Source organism: Pleurodeles waltl, chromosome 4_2 (assembly GCF_031143425.1).
Source record: "Pleurodeles waltl isolate 20211129_DDA chromosome 4_2, aPleWal1.hap1.20221129, whole genome shotgun sequence".
NCBI classification, from domain to species: domain Eukaryota; kingdom Metazoa; phylum Chordata; class Amphibia; order Caudata; family Salamandridae; genus Pleurodeles; species Pleurodeles waltl.
Genome location: NC_090443.1, coordinates 432,768,810 through 432,794,325, shown reverse-complemented (window position 1 = coordinate 432,794,325; position 25,516 = coordinate 432,768,810).

The following is a 25,516-nucleotide window of genomic DNA, read 5'->3' as shown; positions in this document are numbered from 1 at the left end:
TCAAAGAAAATCAAATTTGCTATTCCCACTACAACCTGGCAATGGGAATTAAACTGATAGATTATTGCAAAAAACTTTTAAAAAAACAAAGACAAAATATATGTAATTATACAAAACAAAAAAATAAGCATTAAAGTGAAAATACTACTTAACTTAAATGTAAGCAGGTGCACTCAGCCTTTACCTTATTTATCATGAGCTTCTACTTGTACTCCAAATATTATCAGTTTGCAAATGGTGCACGATATAACTTTCAATAGTCACAACCATTCTTGCCTCCCAAGTTTATGCTATTTCCATTCTATGTACTAAGGTGTACGCAGTAAGTCTATGGCATATGCTACTATAGGCCTGGTACTAACACTTTTCTTTGTTACCATGTTATAAGGGCTTACGGCGGAATGTGAACAACAGTGTCAAGTATGATGTAATTTGAGATGTCATCAATCATGTCATTTGAAAGTAACTATAACTCGTGCACTAAGGTAACTATAACTTGCACCCTCACCATACAGTTTGCTCATCAATAATTTTACAGAAAATGTTGCAATGATATTATTAAGGATGTCATAAAAGATATCATGATTGATGTAATTTATGGGGTAATTATCAGTGCATGACGAGGGTGCAAGTCATAGTTACCTTAAAGCATGAGTTATAATTACTTGAGATAACTCTAACTATAACTGCTGAATTTCAGTGGTTTTGTACGAGTGAAATCTGAGCCTAACTATAAAGTCCCTGTAACCTTTGGTTTTGTCAGTGAATTTCTAAGGGTTTTTTAATTTTATTTCCTGATCATAATGTCCCTGTAACCTTTGTTTTTTCAGTGAATTTCTATTTTTTAATGCTATTCCCTTACTATAATGTCCCTGCAACCTGAGTGTGTGAGGGTGTGTGTGAGAGGGCATGTGAGTGGTTGTGTAGGTGTGTAAGCGGGTGTGTGAGTGTGTGGTGGATGTGTGAGTGTGTGTGTGACTGGCTGTGTGGGTCTGTGAGTTGGTATGGGGTGGCTGTCGGGTGTATGAGCAGGTGTGTGAGTGGCTGAGTAGGTGGGCGAGTGGTTTTGTGGGTCTGTGAGTGGGTGTGTGAGTGGCTGTATGGGACTGTGAGTTGCTGTGTGAGTGGTTGTGTGGGTATGTAAGTCGGTGTGTGAGAGGGTGTGTTAAAGCTGTGTGGCTCTGTGAGTTGGTGTGTGAGTGGCTTCATGGGTGTGTGAGTGAGTGTGTGAGTGGTTGTGTGGGTACGTGGGTGTGTAAAAGCTGTGTGGATCTGTGAGTGGGTGTGTGAGTGACTGCATGGGTGTGTGAGTGGCTGTATGGGCATGCAAGTGAGTGTGCATGTGTAAGTGGTTGTGTGAGTGTCTGAGTGGGTGTGTAGGTGCCTGTGTGAGTCTGGGATTGGGTATGTGACTGGTTTTGTGGGTCTGCGAGTGGGTGTATGAGTGGTTGTGTGGGCTTGTAAGTGGGTGTTTGAGTGAGTATGTGAGTAGGTGTGTGGATCTGTGAGTGAGTGAACGGTTTTTTAAAATTGAGAACTGGATCTCCGAACCCGTCTGGAATCCACCTGAATCCGTGAGGATCCAGGGAGAATCTTCGTCTCCTTGTGTGGTTAAAAAAAAGGTTTTTGGACGATTTCTTGCCCATCACGGGTCCCTCACTGACCCCTCCATTAGTCCCATGGGGTCAAGGTACTTCTACCCTGACAACTTTAATCACTTTTTATTTTTATTTTCCCCACTGGGAACCAAGTCCCAATGAACAAAATGCTGGCGGTAACTTTCCTCTCAGGTTGCAGCCAATCAATCACGGCTGTGCTATCGGGGTGTGGATTTGTGAATCCAAGGAGGCTCTAGAAGGATTTGCATCCCTATATATACAAATTTGGTTTTCTTTTGCTAACTCAAAAACTACTGAACAGATTTACACAAAATATCAAAAGTTCACTTTCTGGACAAAGAGCACCCTTTGTGCCAAATTTGGGGTTATTTCGTCCAGCGGTTCGGGCTTTAGTTGTGTGAAAAATCCCTATAGAAATTAACATGGGGAAAATGCATTTTGGAACCCTCCCCCCTTTTTCTCAGCCTCCGCTCCGCACCCTGAAACTTCCCATACAGGAATTGAAGTGAGTGTCAAATTTTTTGGGAAACTTTTGTGAAGATTCATCAACCGTTACACGAGGGCCTGATTTAAGAGTTTGGCAGACGGGTTACTCCCGTCCGCTTTATTACGATCTCCATAGGCTATTATGGGATCGTGAAATGGCAGGTGGGATGACCATCACATTTGTGATGGAGGAACCCTCCCCGCCGAAATTCTAAATCAGAATTTTAAACTATACAAACTTAAAAAATAATAAAGTTCTTATTGCGACCCTGTAGTGCCCACAGCCCCCACCTCCTCTTTTCCCTCTATTTCCCACTCCCACGAGCTACTTAATGGTGGGTTTGCCGCGGGCCCACCTTTGGTGTGCCAATTGCAAGCCTGTCTGCGCCTGGACCGCCCCCAGCACAGGGACCCCTGAATCTACAGCCCGACGCAGGTACTCCTCTGATGAAATCCGAAACATCATGCCAAAAGCCCTGAACATCACATGCTACACCGCTACTCTTCGATCCACAAACGGCCCCCTTTTCCTGCTGCAACTGCTGCTTCTCCTGCAATGTGAAAACCTGTGCAACTACTACCCAACAGACCCCCAGCTTCAAACCACAGCTCCAGTGCACCATACTCAACGTCCGATCAATCTGCAAACACCACAGAGATCTGGGACATCATCAATACCCTCTCTCTGACTTAACGTTCATCATGGAAACCTGGATCACCCCCACATCCTCAAGACTCTGCCACCGTGACACCCTCCGGATACAAGATGATCCACTCCGACCTTCCCAACAAACACGTTGCAGGCATCACCATCATACACAAGGACTCCCTGTAAGCCTTTGGACGACAACACTACACTGATAATGGAACACCTCAACTTCCAGATTAGACCGGACCCCAACACCACCATAAGAGGAATCCTCGCCTACAGACCTCCGGTCCCTTGCCCCAACTTTTGCAACGTCATACAAACTTCATTGCCTCCTTAGCAGTCGACTCCAACCACTACATCTTCCTTCAGGACCTGAACTTCCACCTACAAGACCTGAACAACTCCAGCTCCAATACACTCATCAAAAGCATGAATGCCATTGTCTCAAACAGCTGGTCACCGCCCCCACCCACAGCACAGGACACAGACTAGACCCCATCTTCCCCACCAGCTACCAAGTCAAATTCTCCTACACCACAGAAGCACAACCACAACATTGTACAATTCACCATTGACCTCCTACAGGATATCCCAATGGGCCCCCGTGCAGCAACCAGGAAAAAGTATTGGAAACCCCCTGGATCACCTCCCTCAAATACATAAGACCCAGCCCTACAGACACTCTTGAACTCATCATCGAGAACCTTTCTAACTGGCTAACATTCGCCTCCGACCCTGTAGCCCTCCTGAAAAGCTCCACCAGCAACAAACCCACTAAGCAAGCCACATGGTTCACCCCAGAACTCTGGACTCTCAAACAACATTGCAGGAAGCTAGAGAGACACTGGTCCACCCACAAGACCCCTCCCAACCTCAATGCATTCCTATCCTCCCTCAAAACATACCACCTCCGACGCAAGGAAAGCAAGAAAGAAGCACTCACTACCCACATCAAAGCCCGCATCAACCACATCAGGGAACTCTTCAACATGATCAGAGAATTCTCCTGCCCGTCTGCCACTACAAACACAGTTCACTCCATCCAAGACCTCTGCAACAATCTATCGGACTACTTCCACAACAAAATCTTCACATCTACAGCGTCTTTGAGATCCAGCCCACCAACCTCGACCTCCCCCGCACCAAAACTCACACTACACTCCCCCAAAGCTCCAAATGGAAGCAGCTCACTATGGAGGAAACCGCCACCATCATGACCTCCATCTACTCCGGCTCCCCTGCAGGCCACTGCCTGCTCCACCTGTACAACCAAGGAAAAGATGTAAAAGTGCAGCCTTCACTTAAATCCTCAACATCTCCATCACCACAGCCACAGTCCCCAATGCCTGGAAACATGCCAAGGTCAAGTCGCTACTTAAAAAACCATCAGCCAACCCCAATGAGATAAAAAAAAATACCAACCGATCTCCCTCCTCCCATTCCCCACCAAAGTCCTGTAAAAAGCCATCAACCACCAACTAACGGACTACCTCGAACCCAACAACTTACTCAACACCTCCCAATCTGGTTTCCGTCCCAGTCACAGCACTGAGACCGCCCTGACCGCAGCCATCTACAACATAAGAATCCTCCTCAATCTCAGAGGAACTGCGGCCCTCATCCCCCTCAACCTTTATGCTGTGTTCAGCACCGTCTGCCACCACACACTTATCACCAGACTCCACACCATCGGCATCCAAGATAAAGCACTCAATTGGATCTCCTCCTTCCTCACCGGCTAAATGCAGAGGATCCTTCTCCCACCATTCGTCCCCGCCCCCAAAAACATCATCCACGGCTTCTCCCAGACCTCCTACCTCAGCCCCACGCTCTTCAACACCTAAATGGTCAACATTGCCCATACTCACGGACTCCAACTCATTGCACATGCCAATGACACAGATTTTGGCTTATCCTTCTCAGACGACCTCACTTCCCCACTAACCAACTTACAGGACACCATGACAGACATCGTCATGTGGATGAGGTCCAAATTCCTCAAGTGAAACTCAGACAAGACGACAATCCTCCTTTTCGGAAACAAAATGTCCCCCTGGGAGGACTTTTTTGTGGCCCACCACCCTCGGTCCTCCACCCACACCCACCAGCCATACATGCAACCTCAGGATCATCCTGGACACCCAGCTCACCATGAAGCAACAAATAAACTCTGTCTCCACATCCTGTTTGAAAATCCTTCACATGCTCTGCAAGATGTTTTGCTAGATACCTGTCTCCACCAGGAAGACAGTCACCCAAGCACTCATCTCTAGCCGCCTCGATTACAACAACTCGCTTAATGTCTGAACCACCAAACAGCTCATAAATCACCTGTAGATCATCCAGAACTCTGCAGCAAGACTCATCCTCAACCCCCCAGAAGGACCATCTCTCCCCACCTCGGGGCTCTCCACTGGCTCCATGTACAGCAAAGATGCCTCTTCAAACTCCTCATGCATGCATAAAAGGCCCTCCACAAGACCGGACCCACCTACATCAAGAACTGCCTCTCATTTCACTGACCTCCCAGGGAGCTCTGCTCAACCACTCTTCTCTTTGCTCACACCCCATGCATTCACTGCGCATGCTTCGGAGGACCTTCCTTCTCCCACCTTGCCGCCAAGTCTTTGATCGACCTCCCCATCCACCTCTGCACAGGCCCCCTCCCTGAAGGACTTCAGAAAACAGTTCAAGACCTGGCTCGTCGACCCCCACCTCCACCAGCCAAACGAATCATGCAGCACCAAAACAGTGCCTGAAGACCCCCCCGGAATGATATGCTTGTGCTCTACAAGAACCCCTCTGATATGCTTACTTTATTCATCTTGTTAGGTTCTGCCCACTGATTAGTCAATACTAGTGTGGGTTGCTCGAAACCCTCACAAAAATGACTGTTTGAGATGCCATGGTTCCATCCCCAGAGATGGCCCTGATGGGAAATACCATTAACACTCCATGTAGTGTATGGTGGTTCACCTCCATAGCTGGTGAAGAGGCAGATGATTTGACCTTGGGGAAGGCACCCGATGCCTGCGGTACAAACATGGCTAAAAGAGTTGATATACTGCAACAAACCAGTAAATTCTACTACTCCACAATTCCACAGGCCAGCAGACCCAGAAATATCACGGGTCTGCTACAGGGATATTTGTTAACATACAACGCAATCATACCTAGTAGTAGCAGGATGACCAAGGGTGACTCCTGTGGTAAGCAGACCTGATTACCAATAACAATGTGTATTTGTGATAAGATATGTGTGATGACTAACCCACGCTTTGGGCTACTCGGTGGCACACCGTTATCCAGAGCTAGTGGCTAATGCTATGGAATGGTGTTTCTAATTCCTTTTTTCTGTATGCAATGGTTAATTGTATTGGAGGAACTGTGGGTTGCAAATATGCAATGTTTAATTTGAGCCGGTGGTTGCCAGTGGGGGCACCAGCATTTAAGTTTGGGGACTGGCCCTCATTTTTCTGCATCAGATATTTAACACGCGGAAGAGCAGGGAAACACCCAGATCAGAAAGACAGAGGAAGAGAAAAACACCCAAACCATCATGAATAAAGAAAGAGGCAGCCTTCAAGAGTGATGCAAAGAAGCAGAGAGTATCTGGTAGTCAAATAAGAAGGCACAAGGGGGTCTTAAAACTATAAATCGTGATATTTGGCTCGCCAAGTTTCTGAGCAGAACTTTGGGCACCGGCATTCCTTCTTTTTTAAATTAAGCAATGCATGTAGTTGTGTTTTTGGGAAATTGACTAAGTAAACATTTAAAAAAAGAATGTTTGTGTCCTTCACTGCTCTGTTGCCTCTTGCAGCCCCTGGACGTCTTTTAGCCATTATCACGACTGGAAGACAAACTATGGGCCTCATTATGAACACGGCTGGAATTCCCGCCGTGTTCGGGCTGGCGGTCTTTCCATTGACCGCCAGCCTCCTCGAAAACCCACCGGACGTATAATGAACTCCCCGCCAGGCCAGCGGGCGGAGACAGTGTCTCAGCCCGCCGGCCTTGCGGGGAATACGCCCGCAACATTGAGGGCGGCTCCATGAGGAGCCGCCGCCAATGTTGTTGTGCAGCGGGTGCAGCAGCACCCGTTGCGCATGTCACTGCCCGTAAATCAGGCAGTGATATGCGTGACGGGTGCCTGCACGGGGGCCCCTGCACTGCCCATGCAAAGTGCATGGGCAGTGCAAGGGCTCCCAGGGGTGCCCCGGGACAGACACTCAGCCAGCCTTTTCTTGGCGGGATATCCCGCCAGGCAAAAGGCTGGCGGCATTTTAAACATTATCCGCAGGGTATCGCAGCTAACCTGGCGGATGGTGTTTCCTCCCGCTGCCAGGCTGCCTGGCGGCGGGAGAATGGCGGTGGGTGACGGCTGCCGCTAGCGGCCGTCACCCTGTTCTTTATATGACAGTTCGGCCCGCCATGCCGGCTGGCGGCTTTAGCCGGCACTGCCGGCATGGCGGCCGAACTGCCAAGTTCGAAATGAGGGCCTATATGTGTGATGATATGGCCTGCTGTCTCTGCAGGTTTCAGTTTGGGCGTTCTATTTCTTTATTATATTATAGCCTATAGAAACATTGCCTTTCTGCTGTTGGCCGTCTTCATGATCTCAAAGGTTGACTGTCACTGGCAGTCCTCTATAGACATTGATTTGATTCATTTGCAGACAATTGTGTAACACACTAAATGATACTTTGGAGCCAGTATACACAAAAGGACCTGATCTGTGGGCAACTACTGATGGTTGTTGGTCAAAGAATTGGCACAACTCTGCATATCCTGATCATAGAATGACTGTGCTGAAGAAAAGGGACAAAGAATTAATGCAACAGTTACGTGCTAAAGGACCAGAGTGGCTGGCCTTTTAGCTGACATGACTCACCCTCACATTCCTTTCCAGTATGTAAAGGTGATTGAATTTTTACAAATAAATATATTTTAAGATTCTAACTTGCAACAATGTGACATGTCATACTGAACTGAGCAAGCCAAATCACAACACAAGCTAATTTGCTCTTTTCACATTTTCCTCAAAAATGCAGTTGGAAAGATCAGATGCTGAAAATGAGCGCATGTCCTGCTTTGTGAGTATTTCTTTGTATTTTTACATAACATTAATTTGTGAGGTTGAACGTGAAGTTGGAACTGTGGCTTTATCACATGGCAGTTTAATGCTTGAAAATTCACTCTGTTGGTACTTGAATGGCATTGCCAACCTACCTCTTTCATCTACGTAACAGTAGTGCACATTTTTTGAGTGTGACGTTTATTGGTCTTGTTTCATAACAATACTCAGTGATGTAGTATGGTGCTGAAACTACTTTAAACTTACAAGCAGAAAATAATGTGTGTTTATCCCAGTAGGCCTGTTTTTTCATGTAGCACCAGTTTGCATTCTGAGACTTACAATTTCATAGGGGTGGGCGGAATTTGCATACTTTCCCTTTGCATAGTTATGTGAAAGTTCTGAAACATCTCATAAAATGCAAATCTGGTATTTTTTCACTATTTTTCAGCGCAAATTAGGCAAATTATGGCGGCGTAATCGAAATTTGACTTGGGGCTAATTTCTGCCATTATAGAGTATACTCTTAAAAATTAACAGCACGTAAAGAGCTATGGATACAGGTCTAGGACTGGCTGAAAGTGCGCCACATGGCATGGCATGGAGCAACGTAGCAGCTGGAAGGCCATGATTAAAGACATATAGTGAATAGTGGCGAATGACATTTAAGAAATAACAAAATACAATAACAAATAAATATTACTGAGACACACAGTGTTTCCCATAATCAACAGTTTGTTTTCAGATGGCAGTGGGAAGATGGCGTGAGATAGGTAGGAATTAAGGCTGTAACATTTTTGATCTATATCAACCTTGTATCATTTCTATTAGTGTACACAAAGGTGAGGTTAGAGGAATAATATGAGCTCTGTAGATGTGTAGGTACTTGGAATTCAGTGCTATGCAATAAGTCGGATTGGAGTGCTCTGCAAATGTCCCAATTCTAGGTGAATAGTGTATAACGGAAATTGCAATAGCGGTATAGAAGAGCATGTGTGAGCTCTACTAATGCCTCGGTATAGGGATAGCGCTGCATGGGGTAGGGCTAGATGGACAGGGGTGTAACTAAGGGAATGGGGGGGCGGGGTGAGTCTGAGATTTCCCAACAAGATACATGATGTACCCAACTAAAAAGGCCGGGAAGCAGGGGTGTAGCCAAGGTAATAAGGTGAGTGGGGTGTGAGTCTGGTATTTCCCAAAAAGAAACATAGGGGGTTATTACAACTTTGGAGGAGGTGTTAATCCGTCCCAAAAGTGACGGTAAAGTGACAGATATACCACCAGCCGTATTACAAGTTCCATAGGATATAATGGACTCGTAATATGGCTGGTGGTATATCCGTCACTTTACCGTCACTTTTGGGACGGATTAACACCTCCTCCAAAGTTGTAATAACCCCCATAGTGTACCCAACTAAAAAAGCCAGAAAGTGGGCCAGTGCAGCTGGGCAGACAGTTAAGAGTGTATTATTCGTATTGGTTTTAAGTAATTTGAAACCAACCACAAAAAAGAAGCCCCAAGGCATCCTTGCCCCTGTGCTCTATTTAAGCTAGTTCACAAAACCACAAAGAGAAACTCATCTAAGGATGAGCAGATCCATCTGAACTATTCACGCTAAAATCTTCCATACCTAGTAAAGAAGAACCTGTCCCTCTGCCTCATCTGAGCTAAGGTTCTCTGCACATGAAAAAATTCACTCTTTCAGGTTGCCATGCTTTCATGCTCCCTAAGCTATTGTCCTCTGATTCTCATACCTGTAAGAAAAGTCTCAAACGCTCCCTCTGAACCGTTTCATAATTTCAGTGAAAAGCAACTTTAAAAACTCTTCTCTATCTGAGCTGCAACATCCAGAGAAACTCATTCTAAGACCTTTATCACTGTTCTGAGAAGGTAAATTTCAGCAGGGCAAGGCTACAGACAGGGTCCAAGGCAATATCCCACCTACTGGGATTCCACTGTAGCCCTGTTGTACTATCCCCCATCTGCTTGCCCATGCTTGTTCTGCTGTTGATATTGCTTGCCTTGGCTTGGCTTGCTTAACAGTTGCCCCTTTCTGTTCATTACTTGTTCCATATTGTAGTGCTAGTCTGTGCGTGTCCTGTTCTATCATTGCTTGTTTCGAACTGTATTACTTGTCTTGGAACGTCCTGTAGTTATTGCTTTATGGTACTGTATTACTTGTCTCGGCCTCTCCTGTAGCCCCGTTCTGTCACTGCTTATTGGGTATTGTATTGCTTGTCTCCACATGTATTGTAGATAACCCTCTATTTGTAGCACTGTCTTAATTGGTTCTGACACTGCCGCCCCTCTCCTGCACTCAGTGCTCTTGTTGCGACCCTGTAGTGCCCACAGCCCCCACCTCCTCTTTTCCCGCTAGTTCCCACTCCCACAAGCTACTTAATGGCGGGTTTGCAGCGGGCCCACCTTTGGTGTGCCAATTGCAAGCCTGTCTGCCCCTGGACCGCTCCCAGCGCCAGGACCCCTGAATCTACAGCCCGACGCAGGTACTCCTCTGATGAAATCCGAAACATCATGCCGAAAGCCCTGAACATCACATGTTACACCACTACTCCTCAATCCACAAACGGCCCCCTTTTCCTGCTGCAACTGCTGCTTCTCCTGCAATGTGAAAACCTGTGCAACTACTACACAACAGACCCCCAGCCTCAAACCACAGCTCCAGTGCACCATACTCAACGTCCGATCAATCTGCAAACACCACAGAGATCTGGGACACCATCAATACCCTCTCTTCGACTTAACGTTCATCATGGAAACCAGGATCACCCCCACATCCTCTCAAGACTCTGCCACCGTGACACCCTCCGGATACAAGATGATCCACTGCGACCTTCCCAACAAACACGTTGGAGGCATCACCATCATACACAAGGACTCCCTGTAAGCCTTTGGACGACAACACTACACTGATCATGGAACACCTCAACTTCCAGATCAGACCGGACCCCAACACCACCATAAGAGGAATCCTCGCCTACAGACCTCCGGTCCCTTGCCCCAACTTCTGCAACGTTATACGAACTTCATTGCCCCTTGGCAGTCAACTCCAACCACTACATCTTCCTTCAGGACCTGAACTTCCACCTACAAGACCTGAACAACTCCAGCTCCACTACACTCATCAAAAGCATGAATGCCATTGTCTCAAAAAGCTGGTCACTGCCCCCACCCACAGCACAGGACACAGACTAGACCTCATCTTCCCCACCAGCTACCAAGTCAAATTCTCCTACACCACAGAAGCCCAACCACAACATTGTACAATTCACCATTGACCTCCTACAGGACATCCCAATGGGCCCCCGTGCAGCAACCAGGAAAAAGTCTTGGAAACCCCCTGGATCACCTCCCTCAAATACATCAGACCCAGCCCCACAGGCACTCTTAAACTCAGCATTCAGAAACTTTCTAACTGGCTAACATTCGCCTCTGACCCTGTAGCCCTCCTGAAAAGCCCCACCAGCAACAAACCCACCAAGCAAGCCACATGGTTCACCCCAGAACTCTGGACTCTCAAACAACATTGCAGGAAGCTAGAGAGACACTAGTCCACCCACAAGACCCCTCCCAACCTCAATGCATTCCTATCCTCCCTCAAAACATACCACCTCCGACGCAAGGAAACCAGTACAACCAAGGAAAAGATGTAAAAGTAGCAGCCTTCACTGAACTCCTCAACATCTCTATCACCACAGCCACAGTCCCCAATGCCTGGAAACATGACAAGGTCAAGTCGCTACTTAAAAAACCATCAGCCAACCCCAATGAGATAAAAAAAATTACCAACCGATCTCCCTCCTCCCATTCCCCACCAAAGTCCTGTAAAAAGCCATCAACCACCAACTAACGGACTACCTCGAACCCAACAACTTATTCAACACCTCCCAATCTGGTTTCCGGCCCAGTCACAGCACTGAGACCGCCCTGATTGCAGCCATCTACAACCTAAGAATCCTCCTCAATCTCAGAGGAATGGCGGCCCTCATCCCCCTCGACCTCTATGCTGTGTTCATCACCGTCTGCCACCACACACTTATCACCAGACTCCACACCATCGGCATCCAAGATAAAGCACTCAACTGGATCTCCTCCTTCCTCACCGGCTAAATGCAGAGGATCCTTCTCCCACCATTAGTCCCCACCCCCAAAAACATCATCCGCAGCTTCTCCCAGACTTCCTATCTCAGCCCCACGCTCTTCAACACCTAAATGGCCCCACTAGCCAACATTGCCCATACTCACGGACTCCAACTTATCGCATATGCCAATGACACAGATTTCGTCTTATCATTCTCAGACGACCTCACTTCCCCACTAACCAACTTACAGGACACCATGACAGACATCGTCATCTGGATGCGGTCCGAATTCCTCAAGTGAAATTTAGACAAGACGGCAATCCTCCTCTTCAGAAACAAAATGTCCCCCTGGGATGACTCATTGTGGCCCACCACCCTCGGTCCTCCACCCACGCCCACCAGCCATACATGCAACCTCAGGATCATCCTGGAGACCCAGCTGACCATGAAGCAACAAATAAACTCTGTCTCCACATCCTGTTTGAACGTCCTTCACATGCTCTGCAAGATGTTTTGCTAGATACCTGTCTCCACCAGGAAGACAGTCACCCAAGCACTCATCTCTAGCCGCCTCGACTACAGCAACTCGTTTAATGTCTGAACCACCAAACAGCTCATAAATCACCTGTAGATCATCCATAACTCTGCAGCAAGACTCATCCTCAACACCCCAGAAGGACCATCTCTCCCCACCTCGGGGCTCTCCACTGGCTCCATGTACAGCAAAGATGCCTCTTCAAACTCCTCATGCATGCATAAAAGGCCCTCCACAAGACCGGACCCACCTACATCAAGAGCTGCCTCTCATTTCACTGACCTCCCAGGGAGCTCTGCTCAACCACTCTTCTGTTTGCTCACACCCCATGCATTCACTGCGCATGCTTCGGAGGACCTTCCTTCTCCCACCTTGCCGCCAAGTCTTTGATCGACCTCCCCATCCACCTCTGCACAGGCCCCCTCCCTGAAGGACTTCAGAAAACAGTTCAAGACCTGGCTCGTCGACCCCCACCTCCACCAGCCAAACGAATCATGCAGCATCAAAACAGTGCCTGAAGACCCCCCCGGAATGATATGCTTGTGCTCTACAAGAACCCCTCTGATATGCTTACTTTATTCATCTTGTTAGGTTCTGCCCACTGATTAGTCAATACTAGTGTGGGTTGCTCGAAACCCTCACAAAAATGACTGTTTGAGATGCCATTGTTCCATCCCCAGAAATGGCCCTGATGGGAAATACCATTAACACTCCATATAGTGTATGGTGGTTCACCTCCATAGCTGGTGAAGAGGCAGATTATTTGACCTTGGGGAAGGCACCCCATGCCTGCGGTACAAACATGGCTAAAAGATTTGATATACTGCAACAAACCAGTAAATTCTACTATTCCACAATTCCACAGGCCAGCAGACCCAGAAATATCACGGGTCTGCTACAGGGATATTTGTTAACATACAACGCAATCACACCTTGGAGTAGCAGGATGACCAACGGTGACTCCTGTGGTAAGCAGACCTGATTACCAATAACAATGTGTATTTGTGATAAGATATGTGTGATGACTAACCCACGCTTTGGGCTTCTCGGTGGCACACCGTTATCCAGAGCTAGTGGCTAATGCTATGGAATGGTGTTTCTAATTCCTTTTTTCTGTATGCAATGGTTAATTGTATTGGAGAAACTGTGGGTTGCAAATATGCAATGTTTAATTTGAGCCAGTGGTTGCCAGTGGGGGCACCAGCATTTAAGTTTGGGGACTGGCCCTCATTTTTCTGCATCAGATATTTAACACGCGGAAGAGCAGGGAAACACCCAGATCAGAAAGACAGAGGAAGAGAAAAACACTCAAACCGTCATGAATAAAGAAAGAAGCAGCCTTCAAGAGTGATGCAAAGAAGCAGAGAGTATCTGGTAGTCAAATAAGAAGGCACAAGGAGGTCTTAAAACTATAAATCGTGATATTTGGCTCGCCAAGTTTCTGAGCAGAACTTTGGGCACCGGTACTCCTTCTTTTTTAAATTAAGCAATGCATGTAGTTCTGTTTTTTGGGAAATTGACTAAGTAAACATTTAAAAAAAGAATGTTTGTGTCCTTCACTGCTCTGTTGCCTCTTTCAGCGCCTGGACGTATTTTAGCGATTATCACGACTGGAAGACAGACTATGGGCCTCATTATGAACACGGCTGGAATTCCCGCCGTGTTTGAGCTGGCGGTCTTTCCATTGACCGCCAGCCCCCTGGAAAACCCACCGGACGTATAATGAACTCCCCTCCAGGCCGGCTGGCGGAGACAGTGTCTCAGCCCGCCGGCCTGGCGGGAAACACGGCCACAACATTGAGGGCGGCTCCATGAGGAGCCGCCGCCAATGTTGTTGTGCAGCAGGTGCCGCTGCACCCGTCACGCATGTCACTGGGACATGCGCGACGGGTGCCTGCACGGGGGCCCCTGCACTGCCCATGCAAAGTGCATGGGCAGTGCAAGGGCTCACAGGGGTTCCCCGGGGCACCCCTCCGCCAGCCTTTTCCTGGCGGGATATCCCGCCAGGAAAAGGCTGGCGGCATTTTAAACATTATCCGCAGGGTAGCCAGGCTGCCTGGTGGCGGGAGCATGGCGGTGGGTGACGGCTGCCTCTGGCGGCCGTCACCCTGTTCTTTATATGGCGGTTCGGCCCACCATGCCGGCTGGCGGCTTTAGCCGCCACTGCCGGAATGTCGGGCCGAACTGCCAAGTTCGAAATGAGGGCCTATATGTGTGATGATATGGCCTGCTGTCTCTGCAGGTTTCAGTTTGGGCGTTCTATTTCTGCATTATGTTATAGTCTATAGAAACATTGCCTTTCTGCTGTTGGCCGTCTTCATGATCTCAAAGGATGAGTGTCACTGGCAGTCCTCTATAGACATTGATTTGATTCATTTGCAGACAATTGTGTAACACACCAAATGATACTTTGGAGCCAGTATACACAAAAGGACCTGATCTGTGGGCAACTACTGATGGTTGTTGGTCAAAGAATTGGCACAACTCTGCATATCCTGATCATAGAATGACTGTGCTGAAGAAAAGGGACAAAGAATTAATGAAACAGTTACGTGCTAAAGGACCAGAGTGGCTGGCCTTTTAGCTGACATGACTCACCCTCACATTCCTTCCTAGTATGTAAAGGTGATTGAATTTTTACAAATAAATATATTTTAAGATTCTAACTTGCAACAATGTGGCATGTCATACTGAACTGAGCAAGCCAAATCACAACACAAGCTAATTTGTTCTTTTCACATTTTCTCCAAAAATGCAGTTGAAAACATTAAATGCTGAAAATGAGCGCATGTCCTGCTTTGTGAGTATTTCTTTGTATTTTTACATAACATTTCATTTGTGAGGTTGAACGTGAAGTTGGAACTGTGGCTTTATCATATGGCAGGCTAATGCTTGAAAATTCATTCTTTTGGTACTTGAATGGCATTGCCAACCTACCACTTTCATGGTGGTGCACGTTTTTTGAGTGTGACGTTTATTGGTCTTGTTTCATAACAATACTCAGTGATGTAGCATGGTGCTGAAACTACTTTAAACTTACAAGCAGAAAATAATGTGTGTTTATCCCAGTAGGCCTGTTTTTTCATGTAGCACCAGTTTGCATTCTGAGACTTACAATTTCATAGGGGTGGGCTGAATTTGCATACTTTCCATTTGCATGGTTATGTGAAAGTTCGGAAACATCTCATGAAATGCAAATCTGGTATTTTTTCACTATTTTTCAGCACAAATTAGGCAAATTATGGCGGCGTAATCGAAATTTGACTTGGGGCTAATTTCTGCCATTATAGAGTATACTCTTAAAAATTAACAGCACGTAAAGAGCTATGGATACAGGTCTAGGACTGGCTGAAAGTGCGCCACATGGCATGGCATGGAGCAACGTAGCAGCTGGAAGGCCATGATTAAAGAGATATAGTGAATAGTGGCGAATGACATTTAAGAAATAACAAAATAAAATAACAAATAAATATTACTGAGACACACAGTATTTCCCATAATCAACAGTTTGTTTTCAGATGGCAGTGGGAAGATGGCGTGAGATAGGTAGGGATTAAGGCTGTAACATTTTTTATCTGTATCAACCTTGTATCATTTCTATTAGTGTACACAAAGATGAGGTTAGAGGAAAAATATGAGCTCTGTAGATGTTTAGGTACTTGGAATTCAGTGCTATGCAATAAGTCGCATTCAAGTGCTCTGCAAATGTCCCAGTTCTAGGTGAATAGTGTATAATGGAAATTGCAATAGCGGTATAGAAGAGCATGTGTGAGCTCTACTAATGCCTCGGTATAGGGATACTGCTGCATGGGGTAGAGCTAGATGGACCGGGGTGTAACTAAGGGAATGGGGGGGCGGGGTGAGTCTGAGATTTCCCAACAAGATACATGTTGTACACAACTAGAAAGGCCAGGAAGCAGGGGTGTAGCCAAGGTAATAATGTGAGTGGGGTGTGAGCCCGGGATTTCCCAAAAAGAAACATAGTGTACCCAACTAAAAAAGCCAGAAAGTGGGCCAGTGCAGCTGGGCAGACAGTTAAGAGTGTATTATTCGTATTGGTTTTAAGTAATTTGAAACCAACCACAAAAAAGAAGCCCCAAGGCATCCTTGCTCATGTGCTCTATTTAAGCTAGTTCAAAAAACCACAAAGAGAAACTCATCTAAGGATGAGCATATCCATCTGAACTATTCAAGCTAAAATCTTCCATACCTAGTAAAAGTAAAGAAGAATCTGTCCCTCTGCACATGAAAAAATTCACTCTTTGAGGTTGCCATGCTTTCATGCTCCCTAAGCTATTGTACTCTGATTCTCATACCTGTAAGAAACGAACGCTCCCTCTGAACCGTTTCACAATTTCAGTGAAAAGCAACTTTAAAAACTCTTCTCTATCTGATCTGCAACACACAGAGAAACTCATTCTAAGACCTTTATCACCCAGCCTGAACTCAGCTACCAACAAATCCCCTCGGATCAATTGGATATAGGTAGCCCAAATGTTCTGTCTTCTTCCCTGAAACACTGGCCCATAAGCTGGAAGCTAAACCCAGATACAGCAAGTTGGCTGCATAAATGACTTCATGAGATTGAAGTTCTCAGTTGGGATCAAGATAAATTTAGCATTTGATTCTCCTAAAGTTAGTAACATTTCACCCTGTTCTCGGGTTTCTGCTGTGGACGTGCTTTACGAACAGTTACGTTAGCAGTAGTGTTTAAAAACGGTTTCAACTTCCTCTGCTGAAGGCAAAGACCCTGAATCTACAGAAGACATCATAGAGGCATAACAAGACAAGAGCTTCTTAGTAAACAGAATGGATACATGGGAGGATAATTTGCAAGTATGTTGCACACTCTATTAAACACATCCCTAGTGGCTGAAGTGATGTTGATGTGGTCAAAAATAATTCATGATGGGCCTCATCCAGAGAGGTAGTGCAGAATTCCAGCTCCTTGTACTGTAGGGTATTCCAGAGTTGGACCCTTGTATTGCAAACCATTGCTCACTTTCATAATAAGGCCAGTATGTAGCATATCAAAAAAGCCTATTACAGAACCAAAAACAGAGGTGCCCTCCTTGCAAGGTAGTTTTGTAATAGATCATTTTGATGTATCCATGTTGTGTTTTGGACCCTTCCCTATCGCGGGCACTAGGCCTACCCACACAAGTGAGGTATCATTTTGTTTGAGAGATGTGGGGGAATGCTGGGTGAAAGGTAGTCTGTGGCTCCCCTCAGATTCTAGAAATTTGCAGGACCCAAATGTGAGGAAAAGGTGTTTTTAGCCACATTTTGAGGTTTGCAAAGGATTCTGGGTAACAGAAACCAATGAGAGCCACACAAGTCACCCCATCCTCGATTCCCATAGGTGTCTAGTTTTAAAAAATGGACAGGTTTGCTAGGTTTCCCTAGTCACTGGATGAGCTAGAGGCCAAAGTCAGCAGTTAGGCGCTTTGCAGAAAACAGGTCAGTTTTCATTAGAAAAATGTGATGTGTCCTCGTTATGTCACATTCCCAGGCCTCCTCAGAGGTCTCAAACAAAAAGGGCTAGAAGTTGTAGACCACCTTAAGTTTTGCCTGGAAAATCAACATATATTGCAGGGACATCTCTCTCAGTTTCAGTTTGACCACGCAAAAGGACTAGTGCTGTTTCTGAATCGCCTTAGTTTAATCTCGGAAAACCATGATGCACTTTGACTAGAAATGGAGAGTTCCCAATTTACGTGCTTCACATAAAATTCTGTTGCAGTACCAGTAGTTTAGTATATTTGCAATGATAGGCTAGGGTGGCGCCCCTGGTAGGGATGCTGGGTCAAACCATGGTCACAGAGCACCTTCTGGGATCCAAGATTTAATCCAAACCTTCGGGAATACTTCTGGAGATGGGGTTTCGGTCCCTTCAGGGAGTCCCACAAAGTGCAAATTATTGCGACAAGACCAGTTTTCAGCCATCTGTGGTGTAAGAGATTGGGTGGTGGATATCGATCAGGTAATTTTGGCTTTAAGATCAGTCATGTTTTCTTTCAAGGTGGGAACTCTCCCTTTAGTGCTGGTGATTTGCCCAGCCACATTTTGAAGGTCCTAGTGGAGGAGTGAGACATCAGCCCCCGCTTCTCCAATTTTTATTTCAACAGCCTCACAACAGGTTTGAATGGCCTGCAAGATCTTCACCACTTATGCAGAATCCAAATGTCCCTTACCGGGGAGATGGCAGTTGAAGATTTAGAAGGCTTTGTGGGGAGTGCATATTTGTCCATTTGTGATTGGGTGTGCATCTGGGAGTCTCTTTCCTCTAGAAGTCTAGAGGCAGCTGTTAACCATCCCCCAGCAAGTTTATATCCCAGGCATGAAGGAGATAGCATGAGCAGCTGAGGCCTCTCACCTGCAGTCACCCATTTAGTGGATGCATGGTCCCTTGCTGGCAGGTTGCAGGGGACTTGGGCTAATCTGTCTGATGGCATGCCCTTGTCAGCTGGTCTGTTACTGCCAGCACTCTCCCGTGTCTTTGAGGGGTGCCCCACTTCGGCTGGGGGCATGCTCCATAGCGCTGCCACAGGGCTTTAGGGCAGTGTTGTAACTAAACCTGAGAGGGCCCCCCTGCAAAATAATTAGGGAGGGCCCCCTTCGAACTCACAGGAGCTCTCAGGTCAGAGTACTGCTCTGAAGGGGCCTCCTGGGGCTCGAGAGCCCCCACGCAATGCAGGGACTGCAGGGGTCTTTGTTACCCTACTGCTCCAGGGTTGTTCCACAGTTGTTTTCTAGTGGAGTTGCAGACAGTGTATGGTCCTAAGGATCTGGTTTTACCATCCTCTTAATGACCACCTCCCCTGCGCTGGCCTTACCTCCTCTGGATGGCATGCATGAGGCTCAGCGTTCGCTCATCTCAGTTGAGAGGGCCACTCCGCTTCTGAGGTGAGGCGGGAAGTGGGATGGTAGGTGTTCAGGCAGACAAAGTCTGTTGTTGCAGGAGCCATGGGGAACCCTATGTGGCCTCTTGTGTGTTTGCTTTCTGCATGTGTCTGTGCAAGGTTCCTGGACTAGGCTATACTAGGCCTTTGTGTTCAGTGTGCTGCAGCTGCTGCCATTTAACTGCTGTCCTGATGGCCTCAAGGCTTCCTTTGTTGCCTGTCAGGGGTGTCGCTGCACTGTTTTGGTTCCAAGAAGCCCTTTCGGAGGCCCAGACACATAAATGAGGCTCATAGTGGGGGGGAATAATGCACAGTGGCAGCAGGATTTGGATGGATGGCATATGTTGTGTGCCGCGGTAGACAAGAAGGATGCGGAGCAGCGTTATTGTGGCACACACACTTTATTACTTCATTGCATCCCCGCCTATCTACATCACGGGCATTATGTACTTTGTTGGTCACCGCCACATCGGTCTGACCAATATTCCTGCTCCCAAAGGGGAGCCTGGTAATTTCCCCTATGTGGGATCACCACATGAGATCACCCACCTACTTATGACACTACATTCCTCCCCAACTTTTGATAAAACTAAAATTAACAACAACAAAAACCCATTCAGAAACGTGCTACAAAACCAACCAGGACACAGGGGCCAAACAGCCTGAAGTAAGGCACAGGAGCGACCCACGTGAGTGCACCCATCTACTCAGTCATAAAGTCAGCATACCTCCTGGATGGATGAGTATTGGACTGCAGACTATAACGTCCTCCTGGACAGTGGTTCTAGAGTCCCTCACTCCCAGATCCTAGGCCTCAACAGCTGTCTAAGTGGGGGGGTTCATGTGTAGCCAGATGTCTGGACCCTTGTCTGTCTCTGTGGCAGAGTGCCCCACCCAATGGAGACTTGGTGGGGAGGGTAAAGTCCTCATTGTCACTCATGGGACTCTCGCTCGGAGAACCACCGTCCCTGCCCTCGGAGGATAAGGGCAAAGAGAACTTTTTGAACTGTGATATGTTCCTCGTGAATTTCTCACCGCTCTTTTCCTCTGTTACTATGGTTCCTTTGACAGCCATTATCATCCACGACTCTACCTCAAAGGTAACCTATACTTCTTTCCTGAATGGCGGTCCTTAACCAATACCGCGTCCCCCACCTGGCTGGTGCCCTCCCGGGCTGTCCTCTTCCGGGAAGCACAGGCGTTGTTACCGGATCTCTGTGCAGTGGATTGGCTCAGAGGGCACAGTTGTGTGAGCCACAGAGGATGGTGTGGGATGGTGTCTGTTACTGTTCTCCCAAAACACAGCTGGCTCGGGGTGACTGCGGTGGAAGCATGGGGCATTCACTGAGAAATGCGTAGATAACTCTCTCAACATTCTGGGACTCAGCGACGGCAATGCGAATAATCTTGACAACGTCTTCACAAACCTTTCGACTTCCCCGTTGACTTGGGGCCACCTCTGCGTGATCCACTAGTGTTTGGTGTTTCAGGCTCTTAGGAACTCTAACCACTCATAGCTGTTAAATGGGTGGCTATTGTCGGTGCTGATATCACCAAAAAGGCCGTGAGTGGCCAACATTTTCTCTATCTTGGGTATGACCGCTGATGCAGAGGTGGTCAATATGATCTTTGACTACCAGCATGTGGAATCCGTCTGGAAGGCTCCTGAAATCAGCACTGATTCTCTTCCATGGGGCTGTCGGGCCCTCCTCAGTGATAACCAGTGCGGGTGGATCCGGCATCCCACTAGCTTGGCAGACAAGGTATCCTCTGACCACATCTTCCACCACATTGCAGTCCTGGGAACCAGACCTTGCTCTGAAGTTAGTTCTTTGATTTTACCATGCCTTGGTGAGCTACATGTGCCGGAAGGTCAGCCCGATGACTCAGACAAGTGGGTAGTACAAGACAGGGACCACGCAGTAGAGAGCCTTCTTCACTTACGGAGATCCTGTGGTGGACGTGGTAAGGGGCTTGTAGCGTGTCTTAGACCTTAGTAGTGCAGAAAGTCACTGGGTGTTGCAGAGGGCGCCAGTCACAGCCTCCATGGCCATTTGCAAACAGTTGTCTTGACCAGTGGCTTCCACTACCTCTGCGAGAGGTATGGGGAGTGGTCTAGCTCGATCCAGCATCAACCTGACATACTCCCGTCTCAGTTGCTTCTTCGACTTCTCGGATGGTGGCTGGCCACGCATGGTGCGGCAGGAAGTCATCTGGGTTTCGGGTGCCAGGCTGGTACTCCACTGTGAGATTGAACTCTTATAGTTGTAGTATCCATTTTTGAATCCGTGGTGGTGGCTTGGAGGACATTAGTTGAAGAGCGGGAGGAGCGGCTTGCGGTAAGTAATGGCTGAGAAGCCCTTGCCATACAGGTACAGGTGAAAATGCTGGCACCCCCAGTGGATGGCAATGGCTTCCCGTTCTATCTGGGAGTACCTCTGCTCTGTGGGTGTCAGGGTCCTGCTGGCATATGCGATTGGCGCCCACTCTTCGCAGTCTTGCTTTTAGGCCAGGATTGCGCTCAAACCTGTTGGGCTGGCATCAACTGCAAGCCGGGATTCTCATTGAGGGTTGAAATAAGCTAGGGTGGTGTCCGCAGAGAGACCGCTCTTCGTGTTCTCAAACATGTGCTCCTGGTCTGGGCCCCACATCAAGGGGTGGTTGGTTTTGGTCAGATACCGCAATGGGCCAGTGATGTCTGATACGTTCCTCATTAACCGTCCACAGTATGTGTTCTGACTCTGGAGAAAGAGGTGGGGGCAGGGGCTCCCTGGATGTCCTTCACTTTGGCAGGGTCTGGGCCTATTCTGTGCTCTGAGAACTTGTAGCCAAAGAAACAGATGGGGCTTTTCATGAATTCAAATTTTTTGTGGTGAAGGGTTAGTCCTAGTTCCTGGAGCCTCAGGAATACTGCTCACAGCCAAGCCAAGTGACACTCCAGTCTGGAGCATCTACCAGGATGTTGTTGCTGACATTGAGGAGTCCCGAGAGCCTTTTCAGGACCTCCATGATGGTGTCCTGGAACACCTCTGCAGTGCTGGAGATGGCAAAGTTCAGACAGGTGCACCTCCATAAACCTGTGTGGGTGGAGAAGGTGGTTATGGGATGGGAATCCGGGTGCAGCACAATCTGGTGGTAGCCCGACCGGAGGTGCATTTTGGAGAACCACCTAGAGCCAGGGAGTTCCCCGATTATGTTGTCTATGGTCGGGGTCAGGTGCCTCTCAAGCTTGATGGCTTGGTTGGGTAGGTGCATGTCCACACAGATGTGCACTGCATCGGGCTGTTTATGTTTCCGTGCGACTACTATTGGGGACACTCTTTCTATAATTCTGGCTTGCTCTGGGAGTTGAAGTTTTTGTTCCACTTTAGGGCGGAGGTGGAAAGCCACCCTCCGGTGTCTTACAGTGACCAGGGCTACTGAATCATAGATGTGCAGCCAGAGGAAGGGCCTTTTAGGCATCCAATGCCTATGAAGTGCATCTCAAGGTCCTTGGTGAGGTCTTCCAGGCCACTGGCATGGATGCTGAATGTAAGCTTGACTAGATTCAGGCTTTGTGCTGTTTGGCTGCTGAGTAGGAATCTGGACCCCTCTTGCGATGTGTAGACTTCAGTTGCGATTGCAGCTGCTTCGTATGTGATATCTGCCATAAAGGTGCCTGTTATCTGTGTTGGTTGGGTGTTTCCAAAAGCGCATACCTGCACTTGCGTGGACTTGAGAAGCAGAGGTTCAGGTAGGCTATGGTACACCACTGCAGCTGAGGTTGATTAATGTCCCAGTGTCTGTTAGAGCCGAGAGGGGGTGCCCATGCATTAACACCTGGCATGTGGGTAGTTCTGTCTGTCAGATCTCTTTCCACCTACTGTTCTCACCACGTAGACCACCTCCTGATCATCATCCATGTCACTATCTGATGAGATGGCGGGAAGTGCTGCTACCGCTTTGACCGCCTTCTTGGGTGTTGTTGGGGCTATTTTGGGCAACGAGCGGCAGACTTTCAAGAAGGGGTTCAACTTGCCACGTGCACTGCAGGTCTTTCCCCTAGCTGGGCAAATGCTAGGGTGTGGCAGGGAGCCTCCGCACCACCTGCATGGTCTATCTCTCGTCTTAGACCTTGCGTGGTCAGATCGGGCTTTGGTGGTCTCTGCTACTATGGCATTGACGGGTTCGGCTTTGATTTGGACCGCTGACATCTGCTCCATATGTGCTGCCTGCGCTTTCAACAGCTTCTTCGAGCAGCCTAGGGTGAGAGTCTCTCTCATGCTTGGTTCCTGCAGAATGCACTTGCGGAGTTTTGAGGGGGATCACCCCTGTAAGAACTGTGTTCTCACCTCATTGTCTTCGTCAGGTAGCGTGCAGGTACTGGCCAGCTCTCTCAACCACATAAAGAAGAAGTCTAATGACTCGTCTGGTTTCTGGTGGGCTTGGCACAGTAGGAATAGCTCGTAGTCTGGGTTGGTGTAGGGTTCAAAATGCGCTGTTATAGCCTCCTTCAACATGGTATAGGTGTGGAGGGTTGCTTCAGCCACTGTCATGGAAATCTTGTGAATCTTAGCTCCCCCTAGGAGCGGCTGTAGTTTTCATCCTTCACCTCCAGGGCTTCAAATTAGGTCTCACGGTGCTCAACCCAGGCCTTCCATTGCGGTGCCTGCATGTGGGAGGGTAGTAATTGTGAATGGTTTGAGAGCTGCAATGCTGGACATCGTGGGTGTGAGGTGACTCTGTTCACACTGGTCCCACCGTCTCTGTGCTGGGGAAGTGAGGGCTGGGTTAAACAGCCAGTCCTGCGTCTTGTGTGGCTGCTGGTCATTAGGTGGTCTTTTCCTCTCAGTAGTATGTGGGAGCTCACCCCCTTTGAACGCAGTGGCACCTGGTCAGATGGGTGGGCAGGTGAGCCAGAGACCGAATTGAACTAGGGGCTATATTAGTAAAGTATGTGTGGTGCAAGCACTGTATGTCATCAAAACTGTAGAGTGCTCAGCAAGCACTGGCATGGAGCAGAACAATACCGGTGTGGTTGCAGGGAGCAATGTCCAGCAGGGTGAAGTGTGCACGCTAGGGAGAGGCAGGAATATTCAGACTGCAGGCAGGCCAAATGCACGGATGCACTCTGAGTGGTTCAGCTGCAGACGATGGGGTGCTCTGGGCAGATCTGCATTCTGCTGTGGGCCAGCGTCATGACCGGCAGCGGGGCAGCTGTACCAGGGGAGAAATGGCCGTTGATGCAGTGCGAGCCAAGCGCCGTGTGAGAAGGTGAATGAGAGCAGCGACAAGAAGGACACGGAGCTGCGTTATTGTGGCTCACACACATTATTACTTCATTGCCTCTCTGCCCGCCTCTGTCATAGGCTTTATATATTTTGTTGGTCGCCACCACGTCAATCCGACCAATATACCTGCTCCCAAATGGGGGTCGGGTAATTCCCCCTATGTGGGACCACCACATGAGATCGCCCACATGCATACGACCCTACAGCAGAGGAGGTCAAAGATTGTTAGTAAAATGTGGCCGCTATCTTGGCCTCCTCTGCCACGCCCCCAGATTTCTCTTACAGCATAAATTACACTGCAGGATGGATGACAGGCTGTTGGAGAGCTGAGAAAAGCTGTCATGTGCTACGTTTGTCTTTTTCGAGCTGGGCACTACCAAGGATTAATGGAAACAAATCTAACATCCGAGGTCCAAAAGATTTTTTTAAAAACACTCTCCTGCAAGGACTCATAGTCTCTAATAAGACACAACCTTACTGGCTGAAAAGGTGCGTCTAAAACTGAACGCCATGATTAAGACTGATGTGGTGCATAACTCCAACATATGGGTTTGTACGTATGGTAATAAGGGTCATATCTGAGCCCCATTCCTAACGGCACTGATACTCAGATTCAGCTTTGTATGTACATCAAGCATGTACCTCATTCTTCCTCAAACATATCTCATTGTCCCTGGACAAACTGGTCCTCCACACAAAAGTGGCATTCATGCTAAAGGTAGTCATGCCCTTCTGCACAGGCAATCCATCGACTTGCCAGTCGTCTATGCTCTTCCTTACCCCTCCTACGAGAAAGAAACATGGAATGGCCCTTAGTTTCTATATAGATCAGACCAGAGACCACCAACTTTTTGTCAGTTTCTCTGGAGTAAAAATT